This window comes from Phoca vitulina, unplaced genomic scaffold, assembly GCF_004348235.1.
Source record: "Phoca vitulina isolate PV1807 unplaced genomic scaffold, GSC_HSeal_1.0 scaffold5, whole genome shotgun sequence".
Classification (NCBI taxonomy): Eukaryota; Metazoa; Chordata; class Mammalia; order Carnivora; family Phocidae; genus Phoca; species Phoca vitulina.
In genome coordinates this window covers 1,725,107-1,747,807 of record NW_022589708.1, presented here as the reverse complement: position 1 = coordinate 1,747,807, position 22,701 = coordinate 1,725,107, and the positions used below count along the sequence as shown (strand labels likewise).

Sequence of the window (22,701 nt, the reverse complement as noted above, 5' to 3'; positions counted from 1 at the left end):
GGCTGTAAGTTAAAAAGTTTGTATTCCTTTGCATTTGGGTCAGATATAGGGAGACTCATTAGAAGACCATCATGTTGCTCATGCCTTGTCACATAAATTAAGACACATTTTTCCTATGTACTTTCAAGTATAATCTGATAACCTGGTAGGTTCTCGCTCCAGTGAGAAGTCTGACTTTAGTTAGCATGGAAGAAAATGATGCCCTAGGGGTATGTGTGGAGGGCATGGTGGGAAAGAGAGTGTCACCTCTCAGATGGAGACCGGGTCTGCCTCCGTGTCATTTCCTGAATCATTTCCTGAGCCATGGGTGTCATTTCAGACTTCAGCCTGGCGTCCTCCCTTCCTTGTGACTCAAAACAAATGAAGATCATCCGATCCTAGCAAAGGCCTTTATTTCATGAAAGAAGGTAACCTCCAAAAAGAATTGGAAGGATGTTTCTTGGACTTTCCAGATGGGCAAGGATGTGTAATTGCATTGATTATGCCAAGGGCACTTCATGTAGGATGTGATTAGAAGTAGGCATTGAATTAGAACAGAGGATTCTACTCTCTATGAAATTGGACGCTTTTCAAACCACTGAGAACAGCCTGAGAAAATGCTGGAATTGAGCAAAAAGCTGTGGCCAGGAATGGGAGAAGAAGTTTTGTCAAAGGAAGCTCGTGGGCCTGGCCATCAGAGGAGTCTCAGACAAGCCACAAAGGGGAGGATTGGGAAGGCCGGGCATGCGGCTATTATGTAGGACTGTCACATGCTGTGTATGGTCAGGGAGAGGAGACAAGACTCCTGTGGGGACAGTGGCCCTCCACACGTCATGGCCAGCTCAGCTGAGAACAGGGAGAAGGACCTTGATGCAAGAAGGAGGATCAGTGGGGAACTGTAAGGAATATGGTAGGAAAACCCTAGAGATGTAGGGGAAAATGACAATCTGTGGGGACCTTTCCTTAAAAGAGAGGTGAAACTATGGAAAACATCAAGAGATTTGTGTTTACACTTGAACATGAGAATGCAGGAAGACAAACCGTGGCCAACACACAACCATGGAATGAGAAGATGCTCCCATGGCTTGTTCTAATACCAGTGAGCAAATGAAAAATCAATTTCAGATAAACTGCTTTTCTTCCCTGGGGCACGTGGGGAACAGCCCGATTGTGTGTCCAGAGGCCTGGAATGTTAGTTTATTCTGCGTGAGTGTCCATCCACTGTGTTCTAGTAAGATTCAGCCCGGCCTCTTCTCTGCTCTCGCGTTGGGGCCAAGGATTCTGTCTGTTCTTCTGCCTGTGGGGCTGTGGGCATGGGGAGGGCTGACAAGAGAGGAGGGGTTTACACACAGGCACCCTGCATACCCCCCATAAAGAATTGCTGGATGAAGGAATCAACATACACCTGCAGAGATGTGCACATGAATCGCACTCCCAACCGTACTTGGGACCTTCCATCCCGTGCACACTCAGGAAGTGTTTCATTTAAACGTGGCATTGATGTCAGCCCAGCTCCCTCCCTCCTGGCCATGCAGGAGAACTGCATTTCTCTGTGAGGTGAGGCTTCGCCAGGTGACGAGGAACGTGGACACGTGTCACTTCTGAGTGGACATGTGGAAGAGTGGTGGCGTCTCTACGCTCCGTTTTCCCTGTGATTGTGGAAGCATTGGCTGATACGGAGGTGGTGTAAGATAGAAGCTTCCAGAATGCTGAGCCAGCACATGAAGGACAGCCCTGCAGGGCATCCTTGACCCATAGCTTGAGCCGAGAAATGCTGAGAAATGAGGTTAATTATCTTAAACCGTGAGGCTGTGATGCTCGCTGTCTCAGGATCCCGAGCCTGACCGAAGCGAGCATCTGCCTCTCATTATCCTTCGGTCAAGGCATGTCCATTGTGGGTCCCTCCTGAACCACACTGGGACAGGCCTGGAACTGGAGTCAGAGTGGGTACAAAGACCTCCTGGAAAGAAGGTTGCTCTCCAAAGAACGGCTCCCAGCCCCCAGGGGAGATGCAGGCTGAGGCTCAGGGCCTCCCTGAGCGCCTTCAGGAAGGAAGTCCGAGTGCAGCCCGTCCACCAGTGCGGGCGCTCCCAGTGGACAGCACTAAGTGCACGCACGTCCCTGTGGCCCGAGGCCGCCCTGAGCACGGGGAGCCCAACAGACATGCGCATTCCTCTTCCGGCCTGCCTCACCTCAGCGGCGGCTGGGCACCTAACGACACCCGAGGCAAGATGGGGCCCTGAAGGGACAGCCACTTGGAGGGAGAGTGGGCCCCCACTCTGGGAAAGAAAACCTGAGGACTCCAGCTGCCGGTCAGTCTTCCAGAGACGGGAACATGAGCAGCCTGGCTGGGGGCCAACTGTTCCCCAAGGAAAGGAAACTTACTGGTGCATTTACTCAGAGGTGCTCGGATCAGGCGGGGAGGGGTGGGGCGAGAGGGTGCAGGCTGTCCGCGTCCCCGTGCCCCGGCCCGAGGACTGCACGTCCTCTGCTTCTCCAACTTTAAACATCACGGCGCAGTGTGGCTCCCGTGGGCCTTCTGTGTGGCCCAGGGCTGGTGCTGGGGACACCTGGCCTTGGCTCTACCCCCACCCTGCCCGGCCGAGGGGCGGCACGCAGGACATCCTTCCCAGCATTTCCTCAGCCATGAATCAGGGGGTCCGTGGGATGAGGAATTTCCAAGTTTTCATTGAGCTGGAAAGAGCTAGAGTCTGTGTTCTCAGTACTCTGACAGCTCTGAGCAGCGTGGACAGCAGAGAGGGCGTCCGTCCGCCTTTACCCTCCACGGGCCCCCAGTGGCCGGACGTCGTGGTGCTGGTAGCACGTCCTGTCCCCGCCTGCCACCGCCCATGCGGCCGTTGCGGCTACCTGTCTAGCCCCAGGCGGGCTCCAGCCCCGGCCCCGCCGCCCTGCCATGGCCTTCCCGCCCGCAGAGCTTTGCAGACGCCCAGTGTGCCGGGCCCTGCCTCTTGAAGGGTGGGCTCTAGAGGAAGCCGGGGACGGCGGCGTCCCCGGAGCAGGGAAATGGCTGTGAGCAGGTGCTTTCTTCCAGAATAGGCACCGTGTGGGAGCACAGTTGCCCCAGCACAGTGTTCGGCCGACCGACCCTCTGTTCTGCACTCTCCCCCTTCCCCTCCCGACGTGGCCCAGGGGGCCAGCAAGGCCGGGCCGGTGCAAGAGGCCCGTCGGCGGCCAGCGGCCCCTGTGCCCACGCTCCCCGCGGTCCTTTGTTCCCGGCGCCGTAAACACTTGCTGTGAAGCCAGGGCTGAGTCCTGAAAGGGTTTTTTATTTTTTTATTTTTTTGTATTCCTCTCATTTCTGTTGAAATGTGACACTCAAATTTGAGACGGGAGCAGAGATCAACAAACCGTGTCAGCCCTTGTCAACCCAGGTGTGACAGTACCATCTTCCTAAATTGCCGCTAATCTGCCAGGGATCTCTGGATCCGCAGCTGCCACCGAGCTGTTTGCTCACATCCAGTTAACACTTTACACTTCCCCTTCCGAGGTGTCACTGTTTGCCATTTAGTTGGTGGGGAGAACCGCGAGAGCGACTTGAAGCACACGGATTTGGGAAGCCGGAGAAAGCTGATTAGCTATTCAGGGGGAATAATCTTATTGAGAGCGGTGAGTGCTGTGTAAAGAATGCTTCTCCCTCCCCGGTAACAATCTTCTAATTATGTTGTCAGGCTTGCTGTTGAGTTCTCCCCCTGTGCCATTAAGAAACCGTTTTCTATGTTAAGAAAGAGATTTCCAGATTGTGATGCTGTTTGCTGATTTTTTTTTATTGTTTAAAGAATCTGTATGTATTAAACCAAACATTAAAAAATGATTCATGTGCGGCATAATTACTTGGGACGGGGCCTGGCGACATGGGTGGGGGTGCGGGAGGAAGGGGCGCGTGGGGTGCTGCTGGGTGGGGGGCCAGGGCGGGGCGAGGGCTAGAACTGCACGTCAGTGCGTGGGCTGATCCCCACAGCGAGGGGGTCAGGAGCGGCCAGCCGCGCAGTGCGGCTGTGGGTTCCCCAGCAGAGCAGACGTTTCCGGTCGGTAGATGTTCTTACTGAAGCGGAGAACAAGGGGTCTGTGGGCAAACGTGCCCTGCTGGGCTCCCCCAATCCCTGCTCGAAAGGGAAGAATCCAAGCAGCCAGAAGATGGGCCCACCCTGAGCTGCACCTCTGCTCTCAGACCCGCTTCTGGGGGAGAGCTGGGGGGCCAGGCGGAGCGGGGGGCAGACTCTGGGTGCCATTGTCCTTTGCCTGTGGGCGGGCAGTATCTTCCTTCACGCGCCTACTCCCTGCTAATTTCGATAACGAACAGCAAGGAGATTTCTTGTAATCTCTGCATGAGCCAGGGCATGACGAGTGAAATCAAAGGATTTCATTGTCACAAATCCCCCAAAATAAACAGGCCCTGAAACCAGGGCTCCATGTGACACCCAGCAAATACACAGATTTCCGGGGGAGTCTCCTCACCTGTTGGGCCACACACGTTCAGCACAAGGACTCAGCCTCCATTTCTTTTGCTGTGGGAGGATTTCAGGCAGATTCCATTTGGAATGAATGTGCTCACAACACCTTCTGGTGTATTTACAGGGGTGGGGAGTGGAACCAAAAAGAGCCCTCTCCTGGTTGTGACTACACGATCGGTAGATAGGGAGACCCCATCAGCCGCGAGCCATCCGTAGGGTGAGTCTGCAGGAGGCCTCAAGGATAGAAAGCTTGCCGATAAACCTTGCTCCGTGTCTTCCCGATGCTAGAAGCGAAGCTTCCTGGGAGGGTGTCCGTGGGGGCAGAACTGAGCCCGGGCCCGGTCCTGCCTGCCTGGGCCACCTTGGACAAATGCTTTGCCTCTCTGAGCCTGGGCTTCTGGAACTATAAATAAGAATAAACGCTCATTTCAGAGTTGTTTTAAGGCTCAAAAGAAGTTGCCTGGCATCAGTAGGTGCTCAGTAAATTATACACTTGCTGAATGAGTCAGTTCGGGGTCCTCAGTGAAAGGACTGCCTCCATGCTGATTTCCAGTTTGTTTCTTTCTCTCCTTACTGGTTTTGTTTTTTTTTTTTTTTTTTTGAATGAGCAACGCATGCACACAGCTCAGAAGATGCCAAAGAGTACCTCCTGAGAAGTAAGTTCTCGGGTTCGTCAATGTGTGAGGCCCAGCCGCTTCCTTGTTTACGTGTGGGGTGGGAGCTGGGCACAGAGCTCACTCAACGCTGAGCCACAAAGCCAGGGAAGAGGAGGCAGCCCCGGCAGTGTCCTGTTGTTTGTACCGAGTACCGGGACGTACCGACCGGGCTGCTGCTGACGGATTGTTTTCAGTATCTTACATCGCATCCAGTGCGCAGTGCATGTCTGCAGCGAGTCAGCATATGTAGTAGATAAACTTCCTGAAGTGCGATTTCTGGGTCAAAAAGTGTATGCGTTTTTTAAAAATGTTATTATGTTATGTTAGTCACCATACAATACATCATTAGTTTTTTTAATTTTATTTTATGTTATGTTAATCACCATCCATTACATCATTAGTATCTGATGTAGTGTTCCATGATTCATTGTGTGCGTATAACACCCAGTGCTCCATGCAGAACGTGCCCTCCTCAATACCCATCACCAGGCTAACCCATCCTCCCACCCCCCTCCCCTCTAGAACCCTCGGTTTGTTTTTCAGAGTCCATCGTCTCTCATGGTTCATCTCCCCCTCCGATTCCCCCCCCCCCCTTCATTTTCTGGGAAATGGCCGAATTGTCCTCTGTAGGTTCTGTACTGACTTGCCCTCCCTCGGACCCCGTCTGAGAGTGACATCTCCCCACGGCCGGCATCCTTACCAACCTGCTTTTGGCCCATCCGAGACGGAAGCGATGCTCTCTCACTGTCGTTCCCATTTGTGTCTCTCTTGGTATGAGTAAAGTGGGTGGTTTTACGTGTAAGAGGCATTCGTACTTCATTTTCTATGAACTGTCTGCTTCTCTCCCGTGGCCATTTATTCTGTTAGATGGCCGGTCTTTTGTTTATTGATTTGGGGAAGTTCTTTATCTACTAGACAAATTAGCACTTTATGATATGAATTCGAATATTTTGATCCAGTTAGTCATTTGTCTTGTCTCTTTGTTCCTAGTCCTTTTTGTAATTCAACATTGTTTTCAAATTTTTTATGTAAGGTAAGGCAAAGAGTCCTTAGGCATGACACCCAAAGCATGATCTGTAAAAGAAAACATGATAAATTGAGCATGATCAAAATTAAGGACTTCTGCTCTTCGAAGGGTGCAATCAAGACAATGGTAAGACCAGTCACAGCCGGGAAGAAAATATTTGCAAATCGTATGTCTGGTAAAGGACTTGCATCCAGAATATGTAAGGAGCTCTGAGAACTCAATAATAAAAAGACAACCCAATTTAAAAAATGGGCAAAGTATCTGAATAGACATTTCACCAGAGAAGTGTTGTACATGGCGGGCGAGCGCACAAAGATCTATGGCCGCATTCGTCATGGGAGATGCGAACGGAAAGCACGGGGCCGCCCCTCCATGCCCACCGAGGGGACAGCAGCAGCTTGAGCCCCCACACTGCCCGGGGGACACGGAGAAATCAGAATCCCCACAGGTCGCTGTGGAAATGCAGAAGCATGCGGCCGCGTGGCAAACCATCACGTACACCTCGTGGACGTGGGCTTCCGGTCTGACTCATAAACCCCGACAGACTGTTCAGGAAAGGGGCAGTCGTGCACAGGAGTGATCTTGTATGGATTCTGGGTCTCAGCACGTTTTTTTCTCTGAGCGTGAAACAAATCCCACGTTTTTCTCCTAGTGTTGTTTGTAAGGCCAGGCAAAGATTTCACAGTTTTATTTTCACATGTGTGTGATCCCACTGGGAGTGTGTCTGGGTGTACAGTGTGCAGTAGGAATCCGGCTTTTTCCCCCGATGAGGCAACATCGTTCACTGTAAAAACTAATCTGTCTACACCCCCCGAAGTGCAGTCTTTATCCTGTCAGCCCTGAGGGTATTCGGCTCTGTTTCCTGACTCCCCTTTTTGATCTGTCTGTCTACCAATATCACGTTTAGGTTTCTGCGGTTTTCAAAATATGTTTTAATATTTAATACGGAAAATGTACTGATTCCTTTATTACTTTCAATTTTCAAAACCCCTGACTATTGTCACCAATTTACTTCCCCATATCAGATGGGGAATCAGTAGATCTAGCCCAGGAGCTCCTCCCTGCCTGCGCCCCTCTGAAAGGCGGGACCGCGTCGGGGGCTGAGCCGCACACACCAGCTCCTGGGGGTCAGCTTTGCGCTCCTGAGTTTTCCTCTCACGGGATCTTCTTGTCCTAGAGCCTTTCCCTTTCCCTGTCTCGGTTTAAAATACTCTCTAGTAGTATTTTAATTTTCTCCATAGAACAACAGCTTTCCTTTTCAATTAAATAAATATTTTAAGACCCAAGTTGCCTTGTGGGAATTTAAAGGTAAGATGGTTTCACATCGAGCCCTGTTGCTTGTTAACCAGGTCGCCGAGCCCGTTAACCTCTCTAAATCCCCGCCACCCTGTCATCCCCAGAGCTCAGGCCACTCTCGCCAAGACGAGCCTGGCAGGAGGCCTGGGCTGTGGGGACAGTGACCAGCAGGTGCACACAGACCTGCAGTGTCCCGGGAAGCCTGACCGCACCTCCCTGCCCAGGCACTGGGACACCTTGGGGCTCCGAGAAGCAGGCCGGCCTCCTCCACCACCGGCTGCACCTGCCACGCTCCCTCCCCAGACTTGAGCTTTTTTCTGATTCTTGACTCCTTGGGCCACCGTCCAGTTACCCTCCCTGCTTAAAACCCTCCAATAAGGGCTGGTAGGGCCATTTTAACTCAGGCTAGACTAAAAGGTCAGACCCCAGGGCTTCTGCTGGGCCCCCAACGCCCAGCTTATTTGTGGAAGTAGTCGCAGCCGAGGGTCATGAGAGCTTGGGTCAGGCACCCTGAGGGGAAGGGCATTGCTTAGAGGCCACACAGCTGGGGAGGGGTCGCAGCAGGATTCCAGCCCAGGCGTCTTCGCTGCAGGGTCTACACCTTAAAGTGCTGCTCATCCATGATCAGGCATTTAAAGCAGGGTCATGCGAGGCTCCTGCCTGAGGGAGCAGGGAGGCGGGAGGGTCCTGGGCTCAGAGGCAGGATTCAGAGGGATAGTCCACCCTGGCTGGGGATCCCCCCTGTGCTTCCGAGTCCACCGACTTTTTGGACGCTCCTGGAGGAGGCTCTCGGGAGCCTGGCCAGCAATGCAATGCTGGGAAGTGAGTCAGCCTTTGCCCCAAAGTGGGGCGTGGTGGAGAAGACAGGAACGGGGTGAACCCAGGAACTAGAGGTGGAGGAAAATGTGGGGGGAGCACGAGGAGGGGTGGGGGCCCGCATAGGCAGAAGGCCCAAGGGGCACACTCAGCTCTGTCCCATTTGCACTTCCCAGAGGCGGCCCTCCCCACCGTGGAGCGCTACGGAGGAGAGGCACAGAGAAAGGCCCGGACAGGAACAGAACCAGATATTTCTAGTTCTTAGAACTGCCTACACCTCGCAGGCAATTCACCGCGGCTCTGCTCTAATTAATAAGGCATTACACATCATTTCTATTTAGCGGCCACTGCGCTAAGGTCGCCCCCATATACTCAGCTCACCCCAGTTGCAGAGAGTCCCGCAGAGAGGGGAGGAGATGAGAAGGAAAAGGACAGGGTGTGCGTGCCCCAAAATCATCACTTAGCTTGCAGATTACCCTCCCAGACTGCACAAACTTAGCATCATGGCCTTAACGTGCGGTTATTTCTGTGGCTGGCACGGTTTCTGCAGGCTTGGATCACGTATGCTCTTAAAGCTACAGCCTGGTTGGTGACGTGGGGCTTCCTAGATGGCCCGGCCATCTCCCCTCTTCCTCCCTCTGCCCCCCAGCCCAGGAGAACTGGTGTGCCATGACTGCCAGGCCTTACCTGCAGGAATACAGTGCGTGGGGACCACGTGCGTGAGGCCTTTGTCCCTGGGAGCTGCTCAGTCGTGGTTCTGTGTTCTCTTCCATGCACCGGAACCACAGAGACCAAGTTTTAAGACAGAAAGACCTAGAGAAATCATTTGTCCTGGCTTGCATCTCCCAGAGCAGAGGTTCAGCAGAGCCCGAGGTCCATGACGATGCTGTTACTCTGTCTGCCTCACGAGGTCTGGGTCAGCGGTCATTCACCACGTGGGCTAAACCGAGGAGAAGTCATGGGCCACCACGATTACAGGCACACTGCTTCACTTCTGTGAGCGGTTCTTTTGTAGAAAAGCTTGAGCGTGCCTGCCCTGCATCCTACTCAGTGTTCCAAAAGGTTCCCACCAGCTGGAGCAGGAGGGGAAACTTCATAAACCGGAACCTTCCAGGCAAGGCCGATGCAAGTTCAGTTTCCTATCTGCGGAGCACGGGGAGTAAATGCCTGAGTCTTAGGGTGGGAGTGGATTCCTGCGACAGTTTGTGGTGGGGACACGGCTGAACCCACAGTTGAAAATGGAAGGACGCCTGAGGTTGTCCAATCCCTGCCACAGACAGACATCCATAGAGCAAGATGGTTTATAAGCTCGTTGGACCGACAGCATTTGTCCCGGTCCCGTCGCTTTCCAGCCGGGCCACACAGAGCAAATGAGAGTGTGCGCGTCATGAGGCAGGTGAGGCCCCAGCTGGTGCGGAGTTGGGGCCCCGGGGGGACGTGTGGGCCACTCTCTGTGTCTGAGAGAACCGGGTTGGAGCAGGGCAGAGAGAAGCAGCTAGAAACCGAGGCACTCCGAGCATAGACCAGGAAGGTAAAAGTGCTCGCCCTGCTGACGTCCTTGTTTTCCGAAGTGGCTGGCGAGGCTGCCGCGGTGTGCGGCGCACTGTTCACTTTCCTTCAGCCGCTCTCCACTCTCGTTTCTCGTAGCAGCGCCGAAAGTGCCTTCCGGATCTCCCAGCGGAGCCATCCACGCTGGGCCCCCTTGTGAAGGCGGGGGGGACAGGCTCTGCTCCCCCAGCCCAGCATCGCGTCCATCCTCGGCCCTTCTCTGTCTCTCTGACACACGCACACACGCACACGCACGCACACACGCACAAGAACAGTGGACAGCTGTACCGTCCAGCGAGGGTCTGCAGCGCACACAGATACATGCACGCACACACGCACACACACGCACACGCACAGGGACAGTGGACAGCTGTACCGTCCAGCGAGGGTCTGCAGTGTACACACACACATGCACATGCACACATGCACACACACACACGCACACGCACAGGGACAGTGGACAGCTGTACCGTCCAGCACAGGTCTGCAGTGTACACACACACATGCACATGGACACACGCACACACACACACGCACACGCACAGGGACAGTGGACAGCTGTACCGTCCAGCACAGGTCTGCAGTGTACACACACACATGAACATGCACACACGCACACACACGCACACGCACACGCACAGGGACAGTGGACAGCTGTACCGTCCAGCACAGGTCTGCAGCGCACACACACACATGCACATGCACACACGCACACACACGCACACGCACAGGGACAGTGGACAGCTGTACCGTCCAGCACAGGTCTGCAGTGTACACACACACATGCACATGCACACACCCACACACACGCACGCACAGGGACAGTGGACAGCTGTACCGTCCAGCGAGGGTCTGCAGTGTACACACACACATGCACACGCACACACGCACACACACGCACACGCACACGCACAGGGACAGTGGACAGCTGTACCATCCAGCACAGGTCTGCAGTGTACACACACACATGCACATGCACGCACACACGCACACGCACACGCACAGGGACAGTGGACAGCTGTACCGTCCAGCGAGGGTCTGCAGGAGGCCACGTGGAGCCTTTTCAGTGTTTTTGCAATGGGCTGCCAGTGGGGGCAGTCTTCCCAGGGAGGCACCTGGGCTCTGTAGCTGTTTGGGGTGGGACCCTGAGGGGTCTGGAGGAGCCGTGTCTGATGGAAAGCACAGGGCTGGTCGGGCTGGGGGGCTAGATCTGGGTCTGGGCCTGTCTGGGATCAAAACCCACCAGGAAGAGGGAGCCCCATGCTGTGGACAGGCCAGGTCGGGATGCGCACCATCACTGGCCATGGGCTTCTGCTTGTTCGGCTGTGGCATTTGAAGCCATCGGAGAGCACAGTCTCTCAGCCCCTGGATCCAGGGATGGACGGGGACCAGGGGACCAGCATGGCTGTGGGAAAGGCCATGGCGTCAGGTGGGGCCCACCGTGGGACATGGCAGGTAATTTGGCTGGAACCACCGACCATTGAGGGCCAAGGGCTGTTTCGAGTTTGGACCCGCCACTGACTTTGCACACAGACCCCGTAGCCTCTATCAGCCCTTCCCCGAGTGCCTTAGTATTCACCCAGATGGGAGGGGAAATGGGTTAATGATGCAGGAGGGAGCTGTCCTTCTCCCATCCCATGTTTCAGAACTCACTCAGGGTGCCTTTTGAGGAGCTGTCCTGGGGAGCTTGCTGGTGTGCATGGGGAGGGGAGCTCAGGGGACGCAGCCCCTGCCGGTGGCCCTCTCCAGAGATCCCTGCTACTGTGCAGCGCTCCCAGTGCTGGGACCACGCAGCCCCACACCCCATGCGGGTGGGCAGGGAGCTCTGCTGGGGCCCATGGAGTTGAGGAGAATCACTGGTTGGCACTGGGTGCTTGCTAGAGACTTTCTGGTGAAAATGAGGGATGAGAGGAGGGGAGGGCAGGGGAGGGCAAGGGGAGGGGAAGGGCAACAGGAGTGGGGAGAGGGAGAGGAAAGGATGGGGGAGAGGAGGAGGCACAGGGGTGGGGAGGAGGGGCAGGTGTGGAGAGGGAGAGGGCAGGAGGAGGGGGAGAGGAAAGGATGAGGGGAGGGGAGGGGGATAGGAGGAGGGGAATGGGAGAGGAAAAGATAGGGGGAGGGGAGGGAGGGGTGGGGAGGAGGGGCAGGGGTGGGGAGGGGAGTGGGAGAGGAAAGGATGGGGGAGGGGAGGGGGGAGGGGGTGGGGAGGAGGGGCAGGGGTGGGGAGGGGGAGGGCAGGGGGAGGGCAGGGGGAAGGGGAGAGGAAAGGATGGGGGAGGGGAGGGGGGATGGGGAGGGGAGGAGGGGCAGGGTTGGGGAGGGGGAAGGCAGGGGGAGGGGGAGGAAAGGATGGGGGAGGGGAGGGCGACAGGGGAGGGGAGGGGGCGGGGGGCAGGAGGAAACACAGGGAGGCGCCGGGCCACACCTCACAGAGGTAGCGGGTGGAGAGCGGCTGTGGAAGCCATCTGTCCGTCAATCCGTTTCGGGACTTACGTTCGATGACAGCGTCACGGGCCTCCAGTGTGCAATTACAGCCAGAAGTGCCTTCTCACTAAGGTACATAATGATTCATGCTGAGAATGTAATTAAAATATTGTGGTAGTTTAAAAATAATGCTCTATTAGGATAATACCCCAAAATGGCTAATCCAGAACGAGTGCTTCCTGCCCTGATTGCACCACGGCTGGTACATCAGATGCTGTCAGCTGAACCGCGCGTGCGGCGTGCACTGGATCCTGGGCCGTGACATCGGAGCATCCCCGTGTGCTGCCCCAGTGTCCGCGCAACGTCCCCGGTCCACTCTGGGTTTTGAGGTTCTGGCAGCAGGACTTGGCAAGACTCCTCTAAATACCATCCCAGTCCGTCTGCGTGAGGACATCTGGACGCCCGCTTGGCGACCTTTGCCTCTGTCCTTCTGCGAGTTGCACAGATGAGCAGTCTGAGACCCGGAGGATGCACAGAGCCCCAGGCCGCTGGGTGGGGAGGGAACTCGGGGACCCCCAGAGCCGCGCGGGGACCCCTTGGCTCGCCGGGAGAGACTGGAAGAGGTGGGGTGCCGGCACGCAGGCCGTGTGGGACTTCCTCCTCCGGCATCTGGAGACCACGCTGCACAGCCGGCCCCGATGGGAGGCCCCGATGGGAAGCCCCGATGGGAGGCCCCGATGGGAGGCCCTGATGGGAGGCCCCTGCTCACTGGGAGCTCATGCCACCCGATCCCCGGCTCTGTCGGCCTCAGGCCGTGCCCCTCCCGGGGTTTGGACTCCGCGGGCCTCCAGCCTCCCCGGCTCCCGGGCTGCCTGGGGTCCCTGCGACTGCACTGCCCCCCGACAAGCATCTGGGCTTCGTGCAAACCTGTCTCGAAGTTGTTACTCTTAACCCTTCATGCTAATAAAAACTAAAGTTAAATTAAAAAACAAAAACAAGCAGGAAAAAGGAGACAGAGTAGGCTGGGGCTCACCCATGATGTGGCCCGTGGGCCGTGTCCCTGCCCAGCCCAGTGAATGTGCGCACAGGTGTGCACGTGGGTCAGACTTCCTTCGTGGCCAGAACTATAATTGTGGGCGGGCCCCAGGGCCCCCCAACAGAGCGCCACAGGGCAGCTTGAGGAACAGAACATATGGTCTCGAAGTCTCACAGCTGGGAGGTCGGGAGCCTGAAACGAAGGTGTTGGCATCGAAACCTCAATGAGATACCACCTCACACCAGTCAGAATGGCTAAAATTAACAAGTCAGGAAAGGACAGATGTTGGCGGGGATGCGGAGAAAGGGGGACCCTCTTACACTGTTGGTGGGAATGCAAGCTGGTGCAGCCACTCTGGAAAACAGTATGGAGGTTCCTCAAAAAGTTGAAAATAGAGCTGCCATACGACCCAGCAATTGCACTACTGGGTATTTACCCCAAAGATACAGATGTAGTGAAAAGAAGGGGCACCTGCACCCCGATGTTTATAGCAGCAATGTCCACAATAGCCAAACTATGGAAAGAGCCCAGATGTCCATCAACAAATTAAGGGATAAAGAAGATGTGGTATATATATACAATGGAATACTACTCAGCCATCAAAAAGAATGAAATCTTGCCATTTGCAAAGATGTGGCTGGAACTAGAGGGTATTATACTAAGTGAAATAAGTCAATCAGATAAAAACAATTATATGATCTCACACATGTGGAATTTAAGAAATAAAACAGAGGATCATAGGGGAAGAGAGGAAAAATAAAATAAGATGAAATTAGAGAGGGAGACAAACCATAAGAGACTCTTAACTCTAGGAAACACATACTGAGGGTTGCTGGGGCGGAGGTAGGTGGGGGGATGGGGTAACTGGGGGATGGGCTTTAAGGAGGGCCCATGATGCAATGAGCACTGGGTGTTATATGTAAGTGATGAGTCACTGAACTCTACTCCTGAAATCAATATTGCACCGTTTGATAACTAACTAGAATTAAAAAAAAAAAAAAAAAACGTTTTGGCTGGGCCGGCTCTTTCTGAGGCCATGAAGGAGTCTGTTCCAGGCTCCCCCAGCTTCCAGACGTTGGGGCAATCCTTGGTGCTCCTTGGCCTGTAGACGCAGCTCCCCATTCTCTGCCTCCATTGTCACATGGCGTCTCCCCTCTGTGGATGTCTGTCTCTGCATCTCTTCCTCTCTCGTGGGGGCCCCAGTCATTGGACTCCCCCGCCCTAATGCTCTCATCTTTAACTACTTGTGCAGGACTGACTCCATCTCCGAATAAGGTCACATTCTGAGGTACTGAGGGTTAGGATTGCAATATGATCTTTTGGGAGACACGACCCACTCGTGGGGCATGTGGGGCTTGGTGTGTTCTAGAAGCCCGGAAGCCGGACTCTCAGAGTCAGAATCCCCTGTCCTGGGGTACAGCCACTGCCTGGTGCCCCCTAAGCAGGAGCACAGGGTGAGGGGGGTACAGGAAGAAAGCCCCTGCTTCTCCCTCCTCCTGCCCCTAGACAATCCCCAGGGCTTCCCACAGGCCAAGCCTCCCGAAAGCCAGGGCACAAGAGAGCTGGGGCAATGCAGTTCCTTGAGCTCCAGCAGAGCCACGACAGTGAGTGGGCCTGGGGCGGAAGCACAGGGAGGTCAGCCCACCGTGCGTCCTGGCCTCATCAGCTTCTGCGCTTTCCTAGGTCGAGCCTAATAGGGTCGGTCAGCTCACGCGGCGCATCAATCCCTGCTTGCGCTCCTCCTGAGAGGGAACCCCCGGGGGCCAGCTCCGGAAGGGAAGCCAACCTCGGAGTGGGCTAGAATCGCCTTCCTCAGCTAACGGGCGTCCAGCCAGTCTCGCCGTGAGCTGCCCTGCCTCCCGCCCAGCTTCTCACTTGTGGAAGACGGAAGGAAGCCTTAACCTCGTTTGGGGTCTGCACCTGCCAGCGGAGATGTGCGTGAAGTTCTGTTCAGAGACGTTGACTGATGTTCCCGAATCATTCATTCACACGCCTGCGAGCATTTGCATTCCTAGCCGTCATTTGTGAGGACTCTGTCCTTCTCGTGGCATCACGAGGCCCCGGTCACTGGGTCTTGGACCGTGCGTGGCATTGCCGGCCTGACGGTGAAGACATCACTGCATGTGCAGAGTATGCCCAGCGCTTCCGTCCCAGCCAGAGACAGGAGCTCTGAAGTATGGTGCTCGGTGGCTGTGCGAGGGCAGTGAGCCTGCTCCAGGAGCTTGGATGGCCGTGGCGGGGGCACAGAAGCGGAGGCCAAGGGGGACGGGGCCCTAGTTTGTCGGACAATTGGGGAACGGGAGGGGGAGTCCAGGTGAAAAGTGATCTTCATGGTGGTTTCATGGCTCCCGCACGTGGTGTCGAGGCTGGCCTCGAGGCCCAGGGGCGATGTCTGAGCTGTGAGCACGGATGGGTCTCCCACCTCCTCCACACCCACACCAGCTCAGCGGGTACCTGCCGCTGTGTTTCTTCTCTCTGGGTGTCGGGACTGGTCCCCGAGGGCTCCCTCGAAAATGCCACCGGCCCACCCTGAAGCTCCGACTCTCCTGGCCGGGCTGCTCATTCCCGTCACGAGCCCCCTCCTTAGCACCGCCAGGCTGTCACAGATGCCCACTTACCAGCCGTGTGGCCGCTCGCGCTCAGGGCCCGGCAAAGCCCGCCAGAACAGAGGGCAGGGGCACACTTGTATCTTGGCTCTCCAGATAGAAGGTTGACTTTTTATATACTTTTGTCTGCTTTGTTTGGGGAGCGGGATTTCTGGTCTTGGCTTTGGTTTTTTTTGAAGATGAATGTGGAAAGAAGGAGCAAACAGAGGTCAGGAAAGATGGAGGAGAGTCAGCCATCCCACCAGGCAAACGCTGGGAAACTTATAAATATTGCACCTCGTTCTCTGGGAAGCTGCTCTCGGAAAGCGCGAAGTGAATGCACGCGCAGTCTGCGTGCAGCAGGAGACCTGTCCGTGCCTCCAGAGACATCCAGGTCTAAAGGAGGCTCTCGGGAATGGGGCAGAGATGGGCTTTTTATACACTTTACGCCCATGCGGCATTCAGGAGTGTTCTCATGGGATGAAAGAGCCTTGGCCCACCATCCTTCACTGTGAAAGAAACAGGCATTTCTGCGCCGAAGCCAAATGCTCCTGACTAGAAGCCAGGCCCTTTCTGCCATGAGAGGGAACCGTCCTTTGACCCCAGGGGTGCAGCCCCGGGCGCCGCTGTGCTGTTTTGTGCTTGGAGGGGAGGCACGGTGTTTGAGTCCAAGGCCCTCTGTGGGCACAGTGTCCAGGACAGGCCCACAGCCCCCCGGGGAGCAGGGGGCCGGGCTCCGAGCCCGTGCACTCCGGGCGGGAGCAGCCTGTGAGTGCTCCTCACCTGCAGGGCCTTCCTCCCCTGCCAGAGGGACAGACCTTCCCCAGGGCAGAGGGCGGCATTCATGATGGTAATGGCCACAGCCACGGCGGCCACCGTCACCACCACTGTGGTCACCATCACCAATACCATCACCACCACCATCACCACCACCATCACCACCACAACCACCATCACCATCACTGTCACCACCACCATCACCACCGTCACCACCACCATGGTCACCATCACCACCATCACCATCACCGTCACCATCACTGTCACCACCACTATCACCACCACCACCGTCACCACCACCGCGGTCACTGTCACCACCACCACCACCGTCACCACCACCGTGGTCACTGTCACCATCACTGTCACCACCATCACCATCACTGTCACCACCACGGTCACCATTGTCACTGTCACCATTGTCACCATCACCACCACCATGGTCACCATCACCACCGCCGTCACCACCGTCACCACATCACCATTGTCACCATCACTGTCACCACCGTCACCACCATCACCACCGTCACCTTCACCGTCACCACTGTCACCATCACCATCACTTTTGTCGCCTCACCGTCACCACCACCATCACCATCACCACTGTCACCATCACCACCACCACCACCACCATTGTCACCTCACCGTCACCACCACCATGGTCACTGTCACCACCGTCGCCATCACCATCACCACCATCACCATCACTGTCACCACCACTGTCACCACCACCACCGTCACCTTCACCGTCACCACCACCGTCACCGTCACCACTGTCACCATCACCACCATCACCACCGTCCCCACCACCGTGGTCACCGTCACCACCATCGCCATCACCATCACCACTACCATCACCATCACTGTCACCACCACTGTCACCATCACCATTGTCACCGTCACCACCACCACCATTATCACCATCACTGTCATCATCACCACTGTCACCACCACCACCGTCACCACCACCGTGGTCACTGTCATCACCACCATCACTACTGTGGTCACTGTCACCACCATCACCACCATCACCACCACCATCACTACTGTGGTCACTGTCACCACCATCACCACCATCACCACCACCATGGTCACCATCACCACCGTCACCACCATCACCATCACTGTCACCACCACCGTCACCACCATCACCACCGTCACCACCACCACCGTCACCACCACCATCACCGTCACCCATCTACTGGGGGACTCCTGTGCTAAGCATGCCATCTCTGTTGTGACCTCCGGTTTTCAGCCACAACGGGAAACAGGTACTGTTATCCTTGTTTTATTAGAGGAAACAGCAGCTCAGAACCTGTAAGTGACTTGCTAGGACCACATAGGTCTAGAGCCGATCGCAAACTGGGGTCAGCCTGGCCAGGGAAGGGGTGGGCCTGGGTGTCCTCTCTGGGAAGACGACCCCGAGGATGGGCGCCTGGGAGTCCAGCAGGCCCCGCTGCCCACGGCCTCTCTCTCTCCCTCTGCCCTCTTGCATGCACCCCATTCTCTCTTCCCGTTGGTCTCACGAGGCCGTTTGTTGGTGAGTGACAACATGAAGGAGGGTGCACGATCTAGTGTTTATTTACCTTCTCCCGTCCAGTTTGATGCTGCATGTTCTTATTCAAAGAGCAGGTGGATTAGAAGGTTTAGGAAAACTCATCTTTAAAATATAACTCTTTTGTTCTTTCTGTGTGGACCATGGAGCCATCTAGAACGAAGATCGGCTGGGCTCCCGTAGACAGCATGCCATTCTGACCCGAGGGCGTGAGTCAACAAGATAATTCCACTGGCTAATTTTTCGTCTCTAAAGGCTGAACTGCAGCTGGGAAAACATGGCAGCCACCTCCTTTATGTCCGCTCACCTGCCAGTGTGCTGTCCGTAACAGTCCATGTTTGTTGTTCCCTGCCACATGCCGGGAACCGTGCTCGCTGTCCAGTTACACAGCCTGTGATTCTACCAGGTACATCTGCTCTCAGGCCCATTGCACAGATTAGGAGGTGGGGAGCTTGGCCCCGTTCCCACAGCGGTGGGCCCCGCCTCCAGGCACCATGGCCGTACCCCGTGACATGCTGTCCAGGGCTGCAGAGACAGGGCAGCGGGCAGAGTCCGGCCTAGAGCTCCAGCCGCAGCTTCGCCAGAAATACTGGTGAAAAAGTGCGAGCCGAATCAGCCAGCTTTTCAGCAACGTTGCTGCACACACAAAGAAATTCCTGGTTAAGTAACTTTTCCCACCGACTTAAATGAATTGGCAGCTGCTTTGACATCACATAAACATAAAGGAGGCCGTTTTGGTGATTCTGCAAGAAATTTCCTAATGATGAGACAAACTGCAGACTCTCCTCCCCCGTCGGAGGTCGATGCTGCCTTGCCATCCGCTTATCTTGCATGAGGAAGTCCGGTGTTTGCAGCCCGGGAGGCAGAGAGGGCTCGAGTCTGGATGCCAGCCCTGCCTGCCCTCTGAGGGCGCCGGGGGTCGCTCAGGTGCTGTCCACGCTCCTCGAGAAGGGCGCCTTGTGACAGGTCGTCTGTCCTCTCCTACACGATGCCGCCGTGCACTCTGTGCTGCGCGCGGTGCCACAGGGCACCCCCGCCCCCTTCGCCCCTCCCTCGGCCTTCCGCTCCCCTCATACCTCTCCTCCCCTGCGCGCTCCTCCGCTGCCCGCCTTCCTTTGTGAGGTTATCTTAGGTGTTTCTCAGGCACAGAATATACCCCAGGCGCCGTTTGTCCATCCACGGATGCTCTCTGCCTTTTAATGGAGTTTGGCCCATTGTGTCTGATGTAATGGCTGATTATTTGGTTTTATTCTCCCATTCTGAAGTTTATTATTCACGTATTCTGTTATTCGGTGTTTCCTGGTTCTCTCTTTGCAGATCTGACTGGGCCTCGTTCTTCTCTTCCCTCTTGCCGCTCTATTGCTCCTTCCTTCACTCCAGGACCCATGGTGGTGGCGTCCTCCCTCCCTGGCGTCTCACTCAGTCCTATGGTTCTGTTCATCCTGTGAAGTCCTCCCCCCGCCTGAGAAGCCTCCCGCACCTCGTGCCCCCAGTGGGACGGGCACAGGGCCAACTGCCATGTTAGCTCTCAGACTTTGTAGACGTAACTCTTTTCCTCCTGGACCCTTCTGAAGTTTGCCTGTGGTACGTCTCTCCATTTTCGAAGTGCTCATCGAGCACCTGCACTTCTCATTCCCAGCTAAGTTATTGGCGTCATTATATTTTTGTCCGTGTGTTTACCTGTAGTTTGCTGGTCTCCCCCATGACCACTGCTTCCCCAGGAAGGCTCTGGGGACGTGAATACTTGACACTATCCTGCCTTCCCCGTGACACCTGCTGTGTGCTTCCTCCCAGAGTGAGTCCGTCCTGTCCCCTTCTTGCTTCCAGGGTTCCCGATGGAAGCCGATGCCCTCCTGACTCTTCCATCTCTGTCATTTATTTGCTCCTTGCTCCTGAGGCTGGAAGGACTTCTCTCTCTCCTCTGGCCGGCAGAGGTCTCCCCGACTATGCCTGGCTGCGGGTCCTCCCGTGTCTGGGCACCCTAGAGCTGCAGGTCTGATGTCCCTCTTCAGCTCGTCAGCCGGAGGGTCTTTGGATCCCCTCTCTGGTCCTTTCTCCACGTGTCCTTCCCTGTGCTCGGAATCCCCTCATCTTCTGCAGCTGGTAGGGTGCACTTCTGGTTTTCAGAGGGACCCATTCTCTCCTCCAGTTGCCTGATGGCTTGTTCAGTGGGCTGTGGGCGTTTGCGGTAAGAAACAAGTACTGTGTTGAGCTTGACTCTGATGGCGTTTCCTTAGAGGCGCCTTCCAGGGGCTTCCACCTGCCGTGCTGGCCGGAGACCCCTCGGGGCATTACCTCCCTGCTGCTCAGGGGGCGCGGGTCTTCGCCCAGGGGTCTCCATGCCCTCAAGGCTCCGGGACTCCCGTCTGGCCCAGAGGTCTTAGCGAGGAAATCCCACATGGGCTCCCCAGCAGGGCCAAGACCCGCCGCACCCGTCTTCCGGATCCCCGTCCCCGCGCGGGGTGTTGCTGAGCTCCGGGACGCTGGGGCGTTTGCGGGAGACTCTCAGGCAGTCGCACTCGGAGTCCCCCCTGAGCGTCTTCATCCTTTGCTGAGTGAGGAGACGCAGTGTGGGCAGGTCCACGCTCGAGGATGAGTGATTGCTGCGGGCAGCCGACACCGCTGTTAGCGAACAGAACGGACAGAGCACGGAGCGCGTCCCACTGGTGGTGGCGCCCTTCCTGCCATTCGGGCTGCTGTGGCATAAGTAGCCCTGGGTTTTAGCTACTTTTCTCCCTTAATCCTCGTAACACTTGGCGAACTTAGCATTTTTGTTTTCTCTTTTCAGATGAGACAGTGCAGGGTCAGGAGGTGACAGCGCCCCACGACACCGAGGAGGTAAGCGGCGTAGTTGGTGTTTGAACCCGGACCCGTCCTGCTCCGGAGCCGGATGCTTCCACGGCACCTGTGCTACTTTGCGGTTTCTTAGTCTGCACGTTTGCCTGGTGTCTGTCTGCCCCGGATGTGAGCCCGCGAGGGGACACCTCGCGTCTTCCCCTCTCGGCAGTGGCCCTAAACCCCGCCGGCCGCAGGGACGGCCCAGAGGGTGCTCTCAGCAGGTGCCCGCAGCAGGTGCCCACCGGAGAGCAGAAGACCCTCTCTTCAATCTGTCAGTGACAAGAGGCGCTCCTTCCTGACGTCTACTCAATTGCTGGCTTTGCCCATGAGTCCGGGACAAGCTGAAAGCAGGATGGGGACTTGGGAATTAGCCCAGCCCTGCAGATGGTTCTGGATTGGCCAGAGGAAATAGGGAGCTGAGCCCAGAGAGGTTGGGGCTTGGAGAGCTGGCCTGGTGGCCAAAGCTAGTCCCCAAATGAGCGGCTCTGGCAGGGGCCGGAGCAGAGCCCCAGGGCAGAAGAGAAAGGGACCGCGGGGCTGATGTGGTGGAAGGAGGCAGCGGGTGGCCCAGCAGAGCAAGGGGACAAGCAGGAAGTCAGGGCCCGGGAGTGGGAGTGAGTCCAGGGTTGCTGGGCTGGGCAGAGGGGTCTCCGCCCCACGGAGGGAGCCGGCAGACCCTGGGGATTCTTTGTGAAGAGAAAGGGCTGGGTGGAGCAGGGGTTCCCCGGAGCAGGGGTTCCGGTCACCCCCTGCCCCCAACACTGCTCTGCACTGACACTCTGCTCCCGCTCTATCAGCCGAGCTCTGGGGCTTCCTGCAGACCCAGCAGAGCTGGGAGCTCAGGGAGCGGGCCTGCCTGCCCCCAGCTCTCTCCCGGGCAGGGCTGCTGAGAAGCCCATTAGCACATGAATGCATGCTGGAGTGCTGAAGGGCCAGGATGAAAAACAGCTATTTTTTCAATTCCGCTTTTCCTCCCTAAGGGAGAAAATTTTAGAAAGATTAATGATTGTGATGACAAATATATTTTAAAATTAGGGGTGGCATGTCTTTCCTCATCAATTTCTATTATTTGGGTCATTAAACCTTGAAGTTTTAAATGGAAAGACGCTCACTGCATTAAAGCAGGGCGTCAGAGGCTCAGGGCACATCAGGGAAGTGCCTCCGGTCCTTCCTACCTTTTGTGACCCTGACAACTATATTTTGTTAAATCTGTGCGTATCAGCTTACAAAATATTTTTTTTTCGAAAAAGCATCATGTTGCTTGGCTGGGACCACCTGTCAATGCACACACATTCCGTCCTGGGCTCCGGCTGGGGCTTGTTTTCCTCGTCTCTAACCCCACGGCCCTCGCACGCTCCACACATCCCAGGACACTGCTCTAACCTCTGCACGTGCGCGGCCCCAAGGAGCGGGAACTCACCGCCATGCGAGCAGCCGGTGCTAACATGTCTGGATAACAAGGACATCTGACAGCCACCCAGCTCGGCACACCTCTCCCCGGTGAAGCCCCATCCCCACGCCCCGAGCTAGCACCTGGCCATGAGCCGGCGGCCCCCTTGATGGGACCCCAAGAAGCCACAGCTGCACAGATCAGCCCTCTTGTCTTCCGCGGCCTGTCGAGCACGCAGCCCCACCCTGCCGAGCGGGTGCAGGGACAAGCTGACCTGCTTGGATGATGGATGCCCTCCCCGCGGC

At 56.1% G+C, this 22,701-nt stretch overlaps 1 long non-coding RNA gene across 3 annotated transcripts in view; it reads left to right on the top strand.

The window, feature by feature from the left end:
- The window catches only part of LOC116631457, a 636,051-nt gene that overhangs the window by 326,577 nt on the left and 286,773 nt on the right, over positions 1-22,701 (top strand). For all 3 annotated transcript variants that reach the window (XR_004299177.1, XR_004299176.1, XR_004299175.1), the window contains exon 3: positions 20,957-21,006. This is a non-coding gene — a long non-coding RNA (uncharacterized LOC116631457). The remainder of the gene's footprint in view (positions 1-20,956; positions 21,007-22,701) is intronic.